Source organism: Macaca thibetana, chromosome 14, assembly GCF_024542745.1.
Source record: "Macaca thibetana thibetana isolate TM-01 chromosome 14, ASM2454274v1, whole genome shotgun sequence".
NCBI lineage: Eukaryota > Metazoa > Chordata > Mammalia > Primates > Cercopithecidae > Macaca > Macaca thibetana.
Window position 1 is genome coordinate 72,119,603 of NC_065591.1, and position 17,114 is coordinate 72,136,716.

A 17,114-nucleotide genomic window follows, 5' to 3' on the forward strand; every position below is an offset into this window, starting at 1 on the left:
CGCAGTCCTCCAGGACAGCCACTGCAGGACCCACACTCTGATTAAGTTTTTAGAAAAAGTACCTGATATAGTTTGGTTATTTGTTCCCAAATCCCATGTGGAAATGTAATTCCCAATGTTGGAGGTGGGGCCTGGTGGGAGGTGTTTGGATCGTGGCCGTGGGTCTCTCATGAATGGCTTGAGCCATCACACTGGTGGTAAGTGAGCCCTTGCTCTGAGTTCACACGAGATCTGGTCCTTTAAAAGTATGTGGAACCTCCCTACCATTCTCTTTCTCTTTCCCTTTCCTGTTCCCGCTCTGCCATGTAAGATGCCTCTTCCCACTTTGCCTTCCGCAGTGAATAAAAACTCTCAGAGACCTCCCCAGAAGCTGAGGAAATGCCAGTGGCATGCCTGTATAGCCTGCATAACCGTGAGCCAATTAAACTTCTTTTCTTTCTAAATCACCCAGTCTCAAGTATTTATTTACAGAAGTACAAAAGGCCTAACACAGTTTCCAAGGTCCCAGAGTTTATAAGTGGTGGAGTAAAAATTTAAATGGACGGGGCCGGGGACACAGTGGCTCACACCTGGAATCCCAGCGCTTTGGAAGGCCAAGGCGGGTGGATCATGAGGTCAGGAGTTTGAGACCAGCCTGGCCGATATGATGAAACCCTGTCTCTACTAAAAATACAAAAATTAGCCAGGCGTGGTGGTGCATGTCTGTAGCCCCAGCTACTCGGGCGGCTGAGGCAGAAGAATTGCTTGAACATGGGAGGTAGAGGTTGCAGTGAGCCAAGATCATGCCACTGTACTCCAGCCTGTGTTACAGAATGAGATTTCATCTCCAAAAAAAAAAAAAAAAAAAAAAAAAAAAAAAAAAAAAAAAAAAAAAAAAAAAACATTTAAATGGACAGAAAGTTCATTTTTCAGGGAAAATGAATGTAATTTAAAAATGTTTTCTCATGACCTAAGTATATTGCTGGATTTTCACTTACTCAACTGGGGGAATTATATGCCTATAGATAATACGATAGCATATAAAAGATGCAGTGTTTAGAATTAGAGAGGTAAATTTAGCTTCTGCTATTTAGTAGTCGTGTAACTGTAGGTGAGTTCATTAACACCAAGGCTTAGTTTCTTTATATACAATATAATGACCATATTACCTAGAAGGGTTGTTCTGCGGATTAGAAAGAATATGTACCGAGTGTCCTCATATATCAGATGTGTCTTAATGTTCAACAAATGGCAGATATTATTACTATTATAGGTGCTGATTAAATATTTCATGAATAGTAGCATTGATTATAAAAACATTTGAACAGCTCAGTACCTTTTCAACTTCAAAAAAAAGTGAAAAAACACACAAAGCATTTTGAAATCTCTAATGAGCAAATGGAAATGGGAAGTTTTGGCACTAAAAAGTCATTATTGTAAGAGGTAATTACTAGTGTGAGCTGTCTGTAGTATTACTGGCTTGACTCCTAATTTTGTTTGAGACAAAGGTCTTCGCAATGCCTAATCAGTTAAACTCCTAAAAGAAAAGAGATTTTGCTTGAGCTGTACTCATTCATCCTGTTCTTACCACTGAAGTGAAGTTCCTTGTTGTAGCTCTAAAGAACTACACACACAGTTTCTGAACCTCCCAGGTGACCCTTGTTTTGTGCTTAGCAGTCACTAAGTGAATAACATAACTCACCTTTTTGGTTTCCGTATCGGCAGCTCTTTCAATTACAACACTAAGGTGCTAGGCCTGCCTGTATGACTATATGTTGTTGCTAATGGAGTTTTCCTCTGCTTACTTTGCAGAAATGGAAAGCTGTTTTGGTTTCATTTCTTATGCAGTGTAGCCAGTTAGCCTTCAGTCTTTCTTTATACATATAAACACCAAAATATGACTGCTTGATGGTGTTGCCAATCCAAATGTTGTAACTGGTATGAACGTGCAGACTGATTCCATTTAAAAGTAGATAGAAGTAAAAGTTAAACTCTTTTGCCTGATACCTGAGGGTGACAGATGCTGAGGCAGGGAGGGGAAAGCAACGTGTTTATGGAGAGTATAATGGAGAGTAGCAGACACATTTTTCCCAGGACCAAAATCCTCAGTAAAAATTTTAGTTAAGTATGCTGCCATCATCTTCCTTGTCCTCATCATAACAATAACACTAATAAATACAATAAGAAACAAAGTAACAGCTATCCCCTTTGCATAGGTACTGTACTAGCCATTTTAGCGTTTTGTATCACCTGAAATTTACAACAATATTATGAGGAACATATTACTGTCTTCTTTGGGGATCAAACATTGAGTGTTGGATGACTGTATTATGATGTAGTTCTCTCAAGCTGCAAGTTGAAGAACTGTGATTCACACATAGGAGGTTTAACCCCAAATTCGTGTTCTTTTTACCATGTCACTGTACATTCCCACTCAGACCCTGCACTGTAATCATGTTCAGGTCACATAAACTTCACGGACCTCTGTTTCCTTATCTGTATAGTGGTCATAATCATGATAACCAGGCCACATTATTTGAAGATCAACTATAATAATACATAAAGATATGCATTATCTTTATATGTATGCTATGTAATGGTTGGATTATTCTCTCTCCTTGCAATACCACTACTATCATTTCCACAGCGACAATAGCAAAAGTAATGTCCCCTTCACTGAGACACAAAAAGTAAAAGCAATTCAAACTGAGTCTATCTGCAAGATAGGCGACCTCTTTTCTACAACAGGGTCCATCAAGTTTGCCCTCAGTGTTCCTTTACTTTCCTCCTGTTACTTAATACAAGCCCCAGACTGGTGCTGCCCCACGGAAGACACCTAAGGACAAAAAGTCCTTAATGTCAAGACTGCCATAGATGGAAACACACCAGGGAGTAAGTCTTAAAAATTGAGCATTTTTCCTGATTTTATGCTATGCTTCTCAGCAAAGCGATCTTGGAAGCATCTCTGTAACATGTGTTGGGAGGAGTAGAAGATTCAGTTTAGAAAAGATGGGATTAAACTCATTGCAAGGACATCTGAAGCAGACAAAGAGTGATCCTCTTGCATATGCTCCCTTTCCCGCAGTCTTCTCTGCAAGTTTTATTTTTTTTAATTTCCAAGTTTATTTTATTTTATTACTTTATTGGAGAACAGGTGGTGTTTGGTTATGAGTCAGTTCTTTAGTGGTGGCTTGAAGTCACTGTTTCTCAATTCTAATCCGACCACTGTGTACCCTACCTGGTGATGCTGAGACCAGCTCTCTTCAAACAATTTTATTTTTTGCCCTGTTAAGCTGTGCCAGCCGGAGGTGCTAGGAGGAGACCACAATATTAGAGGGGAAGAAAAGAGACTAGGAGAGATTTCTTCATGCCTCCTCCCTGCTCCCGCACAAACTCTAGATACTTTTCACATCTTCGGCAGCAGTTTCTCCCAGAACAGCAGCTAAATCCAGTCTGCAGTTTTTTCAACACTTGCAGAAATGGCTTTGTCCTGCTCCCTTCGTATATCCCAGCATTAGCCAACCGGAATGTTTTCCTCATGATTCAGGGTTTCAGCCCCACCGGGGTCTTGCTTTGAGCTCAGAGACCTCAACCCCAGCAAAGCAGTGCTCCTTCCTCTAAGGTCTGAGTTTCAGCTCCATACTGCCCCTCCTCTGAGCTTTTAAGGATTCATTATTCCAAATTCCTCCCTTCCCTTTCTGTAGTTGCTACCTCCATAATACCTTAGTGTTTTCCTCCTACCTTTTCAGTTATCTCATTAACAATTGTATATCTAGTTAACTATTTTTAAATACGGAGTATTCTCTGCTCCAATAACTGGTGTGGGTTTATCTCCTGCCAGTGCCCTGTGTATATACCCTCCCACCTGGCATTTAAGTCAGATAACAAGACTGACAGGTGTGACCTTTGGCAGAAAGGGAGTGAGAACATTAAATTCTGATGGCTGAAAAGATTGTGAGTCTTTGGGAAATGGGAGAAGACTGTCATTTATTGAGAAGTTACTATGTGCAAGCACTGTCTAATCATGTTATCTCTAAAACACATTATCTCTAAAACCTCACAATCAAATTAATAATATTAAAAGACTCATAATCTTTTTATAAATGAGGTTCGAAGAGGTTGAATTATTTACTGAAAGCTATACCAGGGGCAGAATTGAGATCCAGATTTAGGTTTTATCGATGATGCCATCTAGTCTCAATCAAGAAAGGTATAGGTAAACCTCCAAGGTTCATTCTGTTTTGTTGCTATTCTTCAGAGGAGAGAGGGAGACAGGCAAAATATATATATTTTTTTAATTTAGGAGCAAAGATTGTTTCTGTACATTGGTCTGTTTGCTCAGAAACAATCCAAAAAGATAAAGTTCTAGGCTAGGATTTCCAATGAGCCCTGCTGTAATTATTCCCTTAACAGGAATTGGTCATAATACAGGAAATACCAATTATCCAACTCCCTATCACCTACTACCATAACCCCCTAGGAAAACAAAACAAAACAAAACAAACTAGTATTTTTTAAAAGAAGGCATGTACCTACAATGTCTGCCTACTTCTGGACTGTCCTGTGCCCAAAATCTATGGCCCTGGAATTTCTAAGGGTCTCGCGTTCATTTTGATTAAAACTCAGGAGTGAAGGTCATGATTATTACAAACGAGATAAGTTTGTGGGTTTTTTTTTTCACCAATGCAGTCATCCACTTAGTCAACCTATTTTCAGGGAAAACCCTTCTAGGGATCAGACATTTTTCTATCATTGGGCATCAGAGATGATTGGAATATGACCAGTGTCCACAAGGAATGCCTAGTTTATTGGCAGGGATACATCTAAAGACAGATAATTACAGTGCAGAATAAGAAGTATAACATTAGAGGGAACTAGTGAAAACAATGGAGGCATAGTGCCGAGCTTCCTAGATGATGGGGTACACTACACAGGTAGGAGGCAGCTGCATGACAGTGGGCTCAGCTACTAATCCTCTTAGCTCTTGAGGTGCGTAGCTAGTACTTGGAATGGTCAGAGCTGCAGTTGGTCACCCCTAGCTAGAAGCTGCATTCTATTTGCACTATGTATTGTAATAACACTTCACAGGTGTGTCACAATGAAGACAATGTTAGAAGGCATTGATAAACCAAAGGAAATGATCAACCCCAGGGCCAGTAAGAGGGAATTTACAGAAAATGTGATATGTGGGCCAGGCACGGTGGCTCACGCCTGTAATCCCAGCACTTTGGGAGGCCGAGGTGAGTGGGTCACCAGGTGAGGAGATCGAGACCATGTTGGCTAACACGGTGAAACCCCGTCTCTACTAAAAACACAAAAAAGTAGCCGGGCTTGGGGCAGGCACCTGTAGTCCCAGCTACTGGACTGAGGCTGTAGGCAGGAGGCTGAGGCAGGAGAATGGTGTGAAACTGGGAGACGGAGCTTGCAGTGAGCCGAGATTGCGCCACTACACTCCAGCCTGGGCAACCAAACAAGACTCTGTCTCAAAAAAAAAAAAAAAAAAAAAAAAAAAAAAGGGAAGAAAGAAAATGTGATAATGTGATATGTGGCTTGATGTTAGCATCTGATTAGAGGTTATGTACTGGGGCATTCAACACAGAGAGTACACTTCATATAAAACATACACATATGAAAGCAAGAGTTGTGTTCTAGAAACTGTGGTAAGTCTGTACAATAGGGAAAAGGTGGAGAAGAGGTGTACAACAAACCCAAAGAGGTAGGAAAGAACTAGATCCTGATACAAAGTTCAGATTTATGTTCTCTGTCATAAGATTATTAGACAATGTTGAGTATATTAATCTTTTTTTAAAAAATATTTCAAACTAATTTTGGACCTACATAAAAGTTACAAAAATATTACAGCATGTTCTTGTTTTTCTCTATTTCTCCTGATGTTAGTATCTTATATAACCATAGTAAAATAATCAAGAATGAGATACTATAATTGATATGATATTGTTAAAATACAGACCTTTTCCAAAATTCACTGGTTTTTCCAGTAATGCCTTTTTCTCTGTTATAGGATTTTATTAAAGATCTCACATTGTATTTAGTTGTCATTTTTCCTTTATTTCTTCCAATCTATAATAGACTCTTAGTCTTTCATTGTCTTTTGTAATCTTGACACTTTTGAAAAATACTGATAAGTTATTTTATGGAATGATTCTCAGTTGGATTTGTCTGATGTTTTCTGAAGTGAGGCTGTAATTGTCAAAAATAATGCTATGCCCTTTTCATATTAGGAGTTTCATGATATTGTTGTATTTTATTACTGGAGATATTAACCTTGAACACCTGGTTAAATTGGTATCTGAATTTCTCCACTGTAAAGTCACTGTTTTTGTTATGTTTGTTTTGTTTTTGTTGTTATTTTGTAAGTTGGTAACTATCATAGAGAGATACTTTGGGATGATGAAAATTCTATTTCTATTCAAACTTTCAACCAAGAATTGTATTATTCATTGGTAGAGTTTTCTACATTTGTTAGAGATGTTCACCTAATGCTGATGATCTTCTCTTCTTTCCTTTTTTCCTACATTTTAAATAAGAATTATATTGTGAAGAAAAGCTGAGTAAGACAATAATGTTATCTTATAAAATAATAACATCTTATAGACAAATAACACATCAGGGGCTGGATTGGAAGTGGTGATGGTGGAGGTGTACTTTAGTGACCGACTTTGGAGCAAAGGAAGAGAAAAAGCAAGACATTAGGAAGCCTTTTGCTCTGTGTAACTGAGGCTGTGGGAAACTCAAACAGAGGTTCAGGAAAGGAGACAAGTCTGGGGAAGTATACCCTGATCTTCAAGAGGCAGATGCATTCAAAGCTCTAAACTCTTTTTTTTTTTTTTTTTTTTTTTTTGAGACGGAGTCTCGCACTGTCACCCCAGGCTGAAGTGCAATGGCGTGATCTCGGCTCATGGCAACCTCCACCTCCCAGGTTCAAGCGAGTCTCCTTGCTTCAGCCTCCCATGTGGCTGGGATTACAGGCACCCACCAACTCGCCTGGCTATTTGTTTTTTTTGTTTTTTTTTTTTTGTATTTTGTTTTCTAAATTTTTTTAGTAGAGATGGGGTTTTACCATATTGGCCAGGCTGGTCTTGAACTTCTAACCTCATGATCCACCTGCCTCAGCCTCCCAAAGTGCTGGGATTACAGGCGTGAGTCACCACGCCTGGCCCTGGGTTTTTTTTCATAAATGTTCTTACCAATGAAAAAATGAGATCAAAATATCTGTTGTAGTTATCTTGAGAAGCAGACCAAAGAAAGAACAGATGAGTGAATGGTCTCAAGTGTAGAATCCATATAAAGACACAGTATTGTACTCTTTGTCAGTTTCATCCTGCAGACTGCCCATAGTGTACAGGATAAAATAGAAATACATGCAGGCAGGACCCTTCTCATCTGACTCTTGCCCACCCTTTCAGCCTCATCTCTTGTCAGGCTTTGTCATTTTAGATCCCATGCTTGAAGCCATATCAAACAACTGATAGTCCCCTCGATATGCTGTGACTTTTCACACTTCATGACTTCACAAAATTTGTCTTTTGGGACCGTCTCTTCCCATCCTTCCACCAACCTAACCACATCCTCTGGTTGACTCCTACACATTCTTTGAGATCCAAAGCACGTGTCTCCTCCAAAGCTCTCCTGAAACCCTCAGGCAACCATGAATGGAACATGTATGTACTTCTGTTATTGTGTTAAATACTCTGCATTACAATCATAAGTTTGTATTTCATATAATTTAATATCAATATTAAAAATGGCTTAGGCATAATACCAATTAGTTGCTAATTACATGCAAGCATTTTACCTGTGTTATTTCTGTCTCCTATGAGGTGGCTACTACTGTTTTTACTCACTTTACAGAGTAGAAAACAAGCTTAGAAATAAGAGGGAACTCGCCTAGGGTTACCCAGGTGGCAAGTGGTGTCCCAGGCATCTGGGTAGACACACCCAGTATCAAACCACTATATTCTCTTACTCCTTTCTCTGACTCTTAAACTTCTGAAGGCACAGATAATTTTTTGTTTTGTTTTGTTTTGTGTCTTAATCCTCAGTTCACTGCATTAAATGAGGAGCTGACAAGTAATAAAAGAGATGGGCAATTCTGGTTTGGCCTTTAAGGAGCTGAGTATGGGAGCAGGCACTTGGCCTTGCCATCTACCCTTACTACACAACCCCCTGCTCCTCACCAGTGTCTCAAGCCATCTTAAAACCCCCTCTAAGAAAAGATGCAGGGAATATGTGTTTAGAGTCCCTCAGTTCACTTTCTCCACATATTGTCTTCAGGTCCATCCTGCCTGGCTTTGTTTTGTGCACACAGCTGAGCAGGCCACATGTGTGGAAAAGGCTTATGATTGGAATGAGCAAGGTGTCAGAACAAGATGAGCTTTGTGATTGCTCAGCTCTAGGGAGCGATTGTTGTTTTCAAGCCTTCACCCCCCTCACACTTTGCACTCGCTTTAATTGTGACCAATTTGGAAGTGCTATTTGCATCCGTTGGAATAAAATATGTACAGCTGTGGAAATAACAAAAAATGAAAACTCACTCTGAGTGCAGGTGGGGGGACCTTCATCAATTGCTACTAAGTACTGAAAATGAAAATGTTGCCTTTCCTATCAAATAGCACTGAGATTTCCCAGAGTGCAGTTTTCTCTGCTTGTGCATATGTATGCAATAGATATCTTCAGATATACTTCTCCTCACACTTTGGTTGGGGTTACAAACACAGAAGTGGGCCTTCAAGATAGCCTTTTATTAGATCTAAAACCTAGTAGCACATCTTAAGTCATCATAAGATACAATTATTACTGAATTGAAAAGACACAAAACACCAAAAAAAATTCTTCTTAGAGTTGAGGATCAACCTAAATATTACTTCTTACTTCTCCTAATCCCCATTGTGCCAGATCAGTGCTTGGTATCTGGTAGATATTCAAGCACTATTTCCTGAGTCAATTGTACAATACCCCAAAAAGTAAAATGTGAGAAAACAGAAGGGAAGGGGAGGAAAAGGCACAGGACATGTATTCAGCCTCTACTACTTGCTGGATAATGTGCTTAAACCTCATAAAAACCTAAAGTGACATTTTATTTTCATGTTATCAATAATGAGAACTCAAATTGAAAGAAATTAGTCTGTAAAGTTTTTAGAATTTTCACTCCTTGTTAAATCAAGGTCAGAAAACAGACTACATCCCACCATCCCTGTTCTCATGTGGGTCACATGGATGCTGCCTCAAGTTGTCATTAAGGATTTTAGAGTTGGGCCACCTGGGCCTGAATTCTGATTCTACCATTTGCTAGCCATATAACTCTAGGCAAGTTAAGTAAATTCTCTGGGCCTCAGTTTCCCCATGTGAAAAACTGGATTAATAATAATATGCATTTCATAGGGCTCTTGTGAGAAAAAAAATGAAGTAACAATCAAGTCTTTAGAATAGTGTCTGGACATAGGCAGTACTTAATAACACTACTAACAGCCATAGTTTGGTAAAAAAAAAAAAAAAAAAAAAAAAAAAAAAAAAAAAGACGACACTAAGATTGGAATTTGTGTCTGGTCCACATCAAATTCCTCTTTTCCTCACTTCCTCAAGTAGCTCCCCTCAAAATCGAACCTTTAGGTTTTCACACTATCTTAAATTGTCTGTCCTTCTTTCCTTCCCTCCATCCTTCCTATCTCTTTTTTTTTTCCTTCTCTCCTTCCCAAACACATGGATAGGTGCTCTTTTATGTACATATTGAGTTACTTCCATTTTCAGAAACATTTTTAGAAGCCAGTGATCCCTTCTGATTTCAGTACTTTGCAAACACTCCCGCTTCTGACTTAGTTTTCCTGCATCACGGGTCCAATTTTGGGGTCACCTGTCTTCCTCCTGCATTCATCTTAGCCTCAATGTCACTTTTTCCAGGAAGCCTTGCTTGATGCTATTGTTACCAGTATCAATTCGTTCCACTCTCATATCTTTCAAGACTTGAATGATTTGTGCTCCCTTGACCTTGACGGTTTTGAGTATTAGTTTTTCAATGGGCTTGTTTAGCATGTCTAGTCCTGCTCAGTAGAGACCTCAGCTTGTTCTTTTTCATTTCTCTGAATTTTCTCGCTTGCCTCTGGGAAAGACCTGCATTCCGTTTTGTTTCAATGACAGACCCTCAAAATTCAACTACAGATGTTAGACTATATCATGACTTGAATTCATCAACACCAATAAAGATAAAATCTTCAAAAATATAAATAAAGTGTATAAACAGACAAAGCTACAAAAGGGTCCCATTTGTCTCTCCTTTGACCTTTAGGTGGATTATTTGAATGGTTTTCTGTTCTATGTGTCTGTGTGAGGGTAGGTATTACATATATATTTTTCACCCTTGTATTACCCAGCTTGGAGGTCAATGCCTACTATTAGGTTGTAATTAATAAGTATTTGCTAAATAAATAAATTCAATAAGTTAAATAAGAATTAGTATTAAATGAAAAAAGTTGTTTTCCTCATTCCAGTCTTGCTTTTTTTCTAATTTTATTGTTTATAATGTCTGCTGAAATGATCCCTCAACTTACACTACATTTTCTTTCAAAAATTTCATTTCTTTTTCAGGGCCTTCAAGGTGAAGTCAGAGCATTCAACCAACTAGGATCATCATGATCTGTCCCCTGAATCCATTTTTTTTATCTTCCTTTGTTCTGTTCTTCAAATATTATGCTCCAGCTATAATGAAATATTTTCATTTTTAGGAGTGTTTTCAGAAATTAATGCTTTCTTCTCACTCGGGTACTTCACAAATGCTACTACTTCTAACTTAGTCATACTGCTACCATATGCCAAAATTTGTCTGGATATGTCTTCATCCTTTAGGTCTTGGCCTAGGTGTTACCTCTTCCAAGAGGCCCTGTTGACTTTCCCAAAAACTTGTTGAGAAACAAGTGGTTTTCATAGACTGCATTATAAAGGTATCTTTGAGTATTTGTCTCTCCAACTTAATAGATAAATAAATGAATAAAATGATTATATTTATTCCCTTCTTTAGAAAATTGTTGGATTATTGTTTTGTGACTACATTTATTTTCTTCTACTAAACTAAACATTTAACGAGGACAGGATTTTTATTTTTTTAACCCTCTCATGACTAGTTAGCCATGATTTAATTAGTCATAATTTCATAGTTGTAGTGTAATAAATATCTCAGTTTTTTTAATGTATGTAAAGGATGGTTATTAGTAGTGTGTTCAACAATCAGAATGACTCTTCATTCAGTCTTTATCCAGGGATTGTTGTGTGCCAAGCACTGTGCTAGCTGAGAACAATATAATAGATCGGCAAGTACTCTATCCCATAGAATACTACATTCTAGTGAAGGAGAGACACACTAGCCAATACATATAACACATTATAATTAAAAGTTGTGATTGGAACTATAAAATAAAATCATCAATTTGGAGAATCAGAAGACAGAAGCGGAGGCTATGAGGAGAAAAGTTAGTTGAAAGGTTAGTGCTGAAGTGCAGGTGAGAGTGGGAAACAATTGACATAGCCTCTGTTAGTAAAAATGAAATGAAGTGGAAGGACTGAAGTGGTGGTTCATAGGGAAATTATTTGGATTTGGTTATAGATTGCATGTGAGGTGGTAAAGCTAAAGGGATCATCAGCACTGAATCCCTGATTTCTGGACTGTCTGGTTGCAGAGATGGGTGACCCTTTCACTGGGCTAGAAAAATGACGAGCTCATGTTTGAACATTTTAAGCCTGAGATTTCTCTGAAGAATCCAAAGAGTAAAACAAGGTGATTGGATTTATAAGAGTAAATGTCAGAAGAGAAAAGACTGGGTTTCATATACACATTTGAGAATTGTTGGCATATAGATGATAACTGAAGCTATTGTCTGAATAAAATTGTGAAAGAAAAGAGCAAAGAGAGGGAAGACAAAGGAGCTTAAAAATGAGAGTAAGGGAGTAATAGCTGCTTAAGACAAAACTCTTAGGGATCATCTTTGATTTCTCCATCAGGAAGTCCTCTCTGTTCTAACTCTAAAACATGCTGACTAGCATTACTTCTCACCATTTTCTCATCTGCCTTCATCATCTAATTGATCTCTCCACTTCCATGAAATCACTAGTAGTTCATTCCTTACAAAGAAGCCAGAATCATCTTTTTCAAAAAATATATATATAGATATGATCAAGTCATTTTCCTTTTGAAATTTTTCAATTGCTTCCCAATCCCTTAGCCTGAATGTAAACTTCTCACCGTGGCCTTCAAGGCTTACTTGATTTGCCTCTGCGATATTTCATATTGATCTCATCCTTATCCACAATGGTCCAATGATACTGGCCTCCTTGGTTTAAGTCAAATACAATGACTTGTATTTTCTAATTCCATTTTCCAAATTCCCATTTGCCATTCTCTCTGCTGGAAATTGTCTTCCCCCATCCTCTCATTGGACAGCTTCTTTTGGTGTCTGCTCAAATGTCACCTGAGAGAGGCTTTTTATTGACCCTTTATCTAAAATAGCAACACACACCCTTCAGTCAATTTATCCCCTTTAGTTTCTGCATAGCATTCTATTTTACTCTCAATAATTACATTAACTTTTACAATTCATTTTCGTAGTTTGTGTCCTCCACTAGATTGTAAGCAAATGAGAATATATGCTCATTGCAACTGCCTCCTTCTTTATTGTTTCCCTAGCATCAAAAACAGTGGCTGGAGTAAATTATCTTTCAAAAGTGAATGACTGAAGGAGTGAATAAGATCAAATTTGACAATATGTGGGAGTACAGGACCAAAACAAAGGGTATTCGGAGGACTAGGATTATTCCTAAATTCACCACTGTTCCTCTGAGTGATGCTAAGGGTGTCACTCTATCCTCTTGAGATTTCATTTTCTTATCTCTAAAATAAAGGCTTAACTTGTTTAACCTCTGAATTTGTGAGTGCCATTTTCTCAGTACTCAATATCCAAATTGCCTTCGTTCATTTGAAGAGAAGGCTGAAAAGCCGAAGAGCCATTGACTGGTGTATAAAATGGAAGATACTTTTCATCACTGCTTATCCCTTTGTTATAAATAATACAGCTCTTAAGTAAGGCCAGATCCCACAGCCTGTGAACCACTCACCTCTCTTCTGCTCTTTAAAGTACATTTACACCACCATTACAGTCCTAGGTCATTTTTTTTATGGCTCTGTATTGCTTATACAATTGAGTTTGGTGCTTTTGTATATTTTATGTTATTAATTAGTGGCCTTTTGTTTCAGCTTAAAACAATTCCTTTTAGCAGTTCCTGTAAAGTAGGCCTAGTGGAAATGAACTCCCTTAGCTTTTGTTTGTCACTTACATGTGAAATCAAAACAAACTCATAGATGCAGAGAGTAGAATGGTGGCAACCAGAGGCTGGAGATTGCAGGGAATGGGGACATGTTGGTCAAAAGGTAACAAAAACTCAGACAGAAGAAATATATATATTTTTTTCTGAGATCTATTTCACAGCATGGTGAATATAGTTAATAATAGTGTATTGTACATTTCAAAATTTCTAAGGAGTAAATTTCAATGTTCTCATCACAAAAAGTGATAAATATTTGAGGTGCTAGATATGTTAATTAGCTTGATTTAATTATCCCACATTGCATCATAAATCATAGTATCACTTGTACTGCATAAATATATAGAATGATAATCTGTCAATTTATAATCACATTATTTTAAAAGTATATTTATTTTCAGGATTATAAATATTTCCTCCTCTTTCTCCATCATCAACATCATCATCACAGAAATTAATATTCTGTGAAGGCTTCTTACATGCCAACCATCCTACTTAATGTTTTATAAATGTAATAGAATATTATCCTTTTCTCAAATCCATGGGGAAATTCATAAACCACATCTCATGAGAGATTCCTGAAGCTTAGTAAGTTTTAGTGACTTGCGTAATGTCACACAGCATGTGTATAGTGAAGTAAGTATTCAAACCCAAATCTGCCTGAATCTGAAGCCTTTGCTCTTAATCGATATTCATGTTGCCTTTGCTTCAGGACATTGGAAATTTCATAGTAGAAATTTAAAAAAAAAGAAACATGAAAATATGCTTCTTGGGTAGCCTTCTTTACAACAAAAAGACAAGCTCAGATCGATGCTAAAATAATTAAATATTTTACTTCTGTTACTTATGCTGTTTGCCATCATACCATTTGTTAGTGAGGAGCTCATGAAGGTAAACAGTACATGCTGTTAACAATTCCATTAGCTCCTATTAAGAATGTCTACATAACACATTTAAATAACCCATCATTTTAGAAAGGCCCGTAAGAGCTAAGCAACAGACTAAATCTATCAGAATTATCAGAACATGAAATTATTTTTAATCACCAAAATGGTCCTATTAATTTTCTGAAAGTTTTTTTATAATGCATAATTAAATAAACTGCAATATTTTCCTGATGCCTATATCATCATTTTTTCTTATTATGACTATCAGAATGAATGTTTGCTAAGAGCAAATAGGAGTAAAATATAATAATTTCCAATAGAAGTGATAACTGAGTACTTGTATAACAGAATTGTTTGTTTAAGCCATAGGACTAGTGTTGTATCCCAGGAATTCCAATTCTGCCATTTCATTCTGCATTTGTTCCCAAAACAATAATTAAGGACACATATTCAGCTACATGGAAGAACTAAGGAAATTTGAGAGCTTTCATATGTCAGAAATCTAAACATAATTCACTACAAGTCTCAACATTCTTTAAAGAAACCATGATTTCTTATAACTACAAGACTTTGATCCTGGTGTTTCTCTGGGCTGAGTTGGTTTGGTGGAGATCTTTGAAGAAAGGTTTCTCCACTTGACAAATTCCTACTCTCTAATGAAAAGTAAATAGATGTTTTCCAATGATCTCTTTTTACATTTTAATATTATTTAGAGATGGGGTCCACCATGTTACTCAGGCTGACCTCAAACTCTTGAGCTAAAATGCCTTCTGCCTCAGGCTCCTGAGTAGCTGGGACTATAGGCTTGTGCCACAGTGCCAGGCTTCACAGAGTATGTTTATTAAATGAACACATGACAATCAGGAAGAGGGATGCTTTTACCTGAGTCAAATTAACTACAGGAGAACAGTCTTCAGTAATGGGAATCTCTGAGGAATTACAAACATGCCCATAAAGAAAAGCCACACTTGTGAATCTCTGCAAGTCTTAAGAGTATAAAGTCAATTTAAGAAATCATGAGTCAAAGTAAAACTCCTCTCTATCACCCTTGCTAGTCAGAAACCGGCAGACAAGTTGGGGTGGTGAAATAGGAAAGCCAGCCATGTCTTCTACCATAACTGCAGGCTTCTTCCATCTGAAGTAAACTCAAGATGAAATTTAATGCTTAATTAAGTGTGAGTTTAGTTAAAAATCTTGGACTGGACTTATTGACACTGTGTTTTTAATTTAAAGCAACTTCATGACTTTCTGACTTTACAACTTTCTGACTTTCTAACTTTCTGACTGTGAGCAGAAGAGTCATGGGACCTGCTGAGTTTTTAACTAGCAGTGGGAGAACAGATAATCTCTTCCAAGTAACTTTCATAGTAATGGTGGATATCTTAGCTCAGGCTGTTATAACAAAATACCATATACTAGGTGGCTTAAACGACATTTATTTCTAAAATCTCTGAAGTCTAAGAATTCCAAGATGAAGGTGCTGATGGATGTGACTGCTGGAGAAAGCCCACTTCCTGGTTTGTAGACAGCTGTGGTCTTGCTGTGTCCTCTCATGGCTTGTCCTCAGTGCCAAGTGTGTGGGAAGACAGATCTGTCTTCCTCTTCTTTTACAGGCACTAATCTCATCATGGAGGGCCCCACCCTCATGACCACACCTAAACCCAGTTATCTCCCAAAGACCCTGCCTCCAAATTCTGTTCTCTTAAGCTCTGCAGTGTCCTGATCTGGAATTATTTTACAAACACATGGAGGGAAAAAAAGGGCAATTGTGTGGAGTCAGTATGTAAGAGCCAGGAGGAACCTTTGAGCTAGTCTCATGCAGATTCTGTAAAACAGTTATTGAGGCCTGGTGAATTTACATAGGGGAATGGCTTAAAAACCAACAACAGAGGTGAATGACAAAGGCAGGTGTAGCACAAAAAATAACATAATTACTGAGTACAAAGGCAGGAGTAGCACAAAAAATAACATAATTACTGAGTTCTTACTGTTTGTCAGACACTGAGTATTTCATTTAATCCTTAAATAAACTCTATTAAACACGTATATTTCCTCATTCTTCAGATAAGGATACTGACACACAGAAGGGAAGTCAAGCAACTTTCTCAAGGTAACACAACAAGTGAAAGAACAGGGCTGTGAATCTACCTCTGTTTAATTAGTCTCCAGTTCCTCCAACTTCCAGATGTGGCTGGGCCTCATTACCTGGAAGATCAGCTACTCTTTCTTCCTCAGGTGACTAATTCAAGACCATTGCATTGTAATTAATTATAACAGTTCATAAGTGTTTATAGATGTAAAGAATAAAGCACATTTTTAGCTTCTTATTTTTATATTAAAAATAACTATAAAAAGGGATAACGGTAATAACAATGTCATCATCATAATGATTTCTCTTATGAAAGAGATTTTTTTGTTCTGAATAAATGAGATACTTTAAACTAACAGAGGTCATGAGTGGTCCAAAGTCACACATCTATTATTTAGTACACTATAATATTACTTAAGGTATCCATTCAATAAGCATTTGTTATGAACCCACTATTTTCAAAACAATGTATGAGATGACTTGGAGATATAAAATAAGATATAAAAGTAAAAGAAATCAGGAAATAAAAGCAAAATAAAATAAAGATAAACCAGGATAAAAATGAGTAACCAACATATATTCATTACATTGTAAATAATTTCTAGTGGAGATTTGAAGAATCTCCGGTTAACACAGGAGGCCTGACATCCTTAGAATACTTGCAAAGTTGAGCTTTAGCTGGGTTCTAGGAACTTAGACTTCTGGAGGGTTTCCAAACTAAGAGTAGTTTGCTACACCTAAATTACTTGTACAGACAAGGTGGCTTATGCTGAATACTTCTTTCCTTTTGGGCATCTGGAATTCGGGTGCATGCTAGGTAGTGAGTGCCTACA

At 37.5% G+C, this 17,114-nt stretch overlaps 1 protein-coding gene across 1 annotated transcript in view; it reads right to left on the minus strand.

Annotated features, from left to right (window-relative positions):
- The window catches only part of TENM4 (teneurin transmembrane protein 4), a 3,098,737-nt gene that overhangs the window by 1,766,173 nt on the left and 1,315,450 nt on the right, over positions 1-17,114 (minus strand). The gene's annotated exons all lie outside the window — the stretch shown is intronic.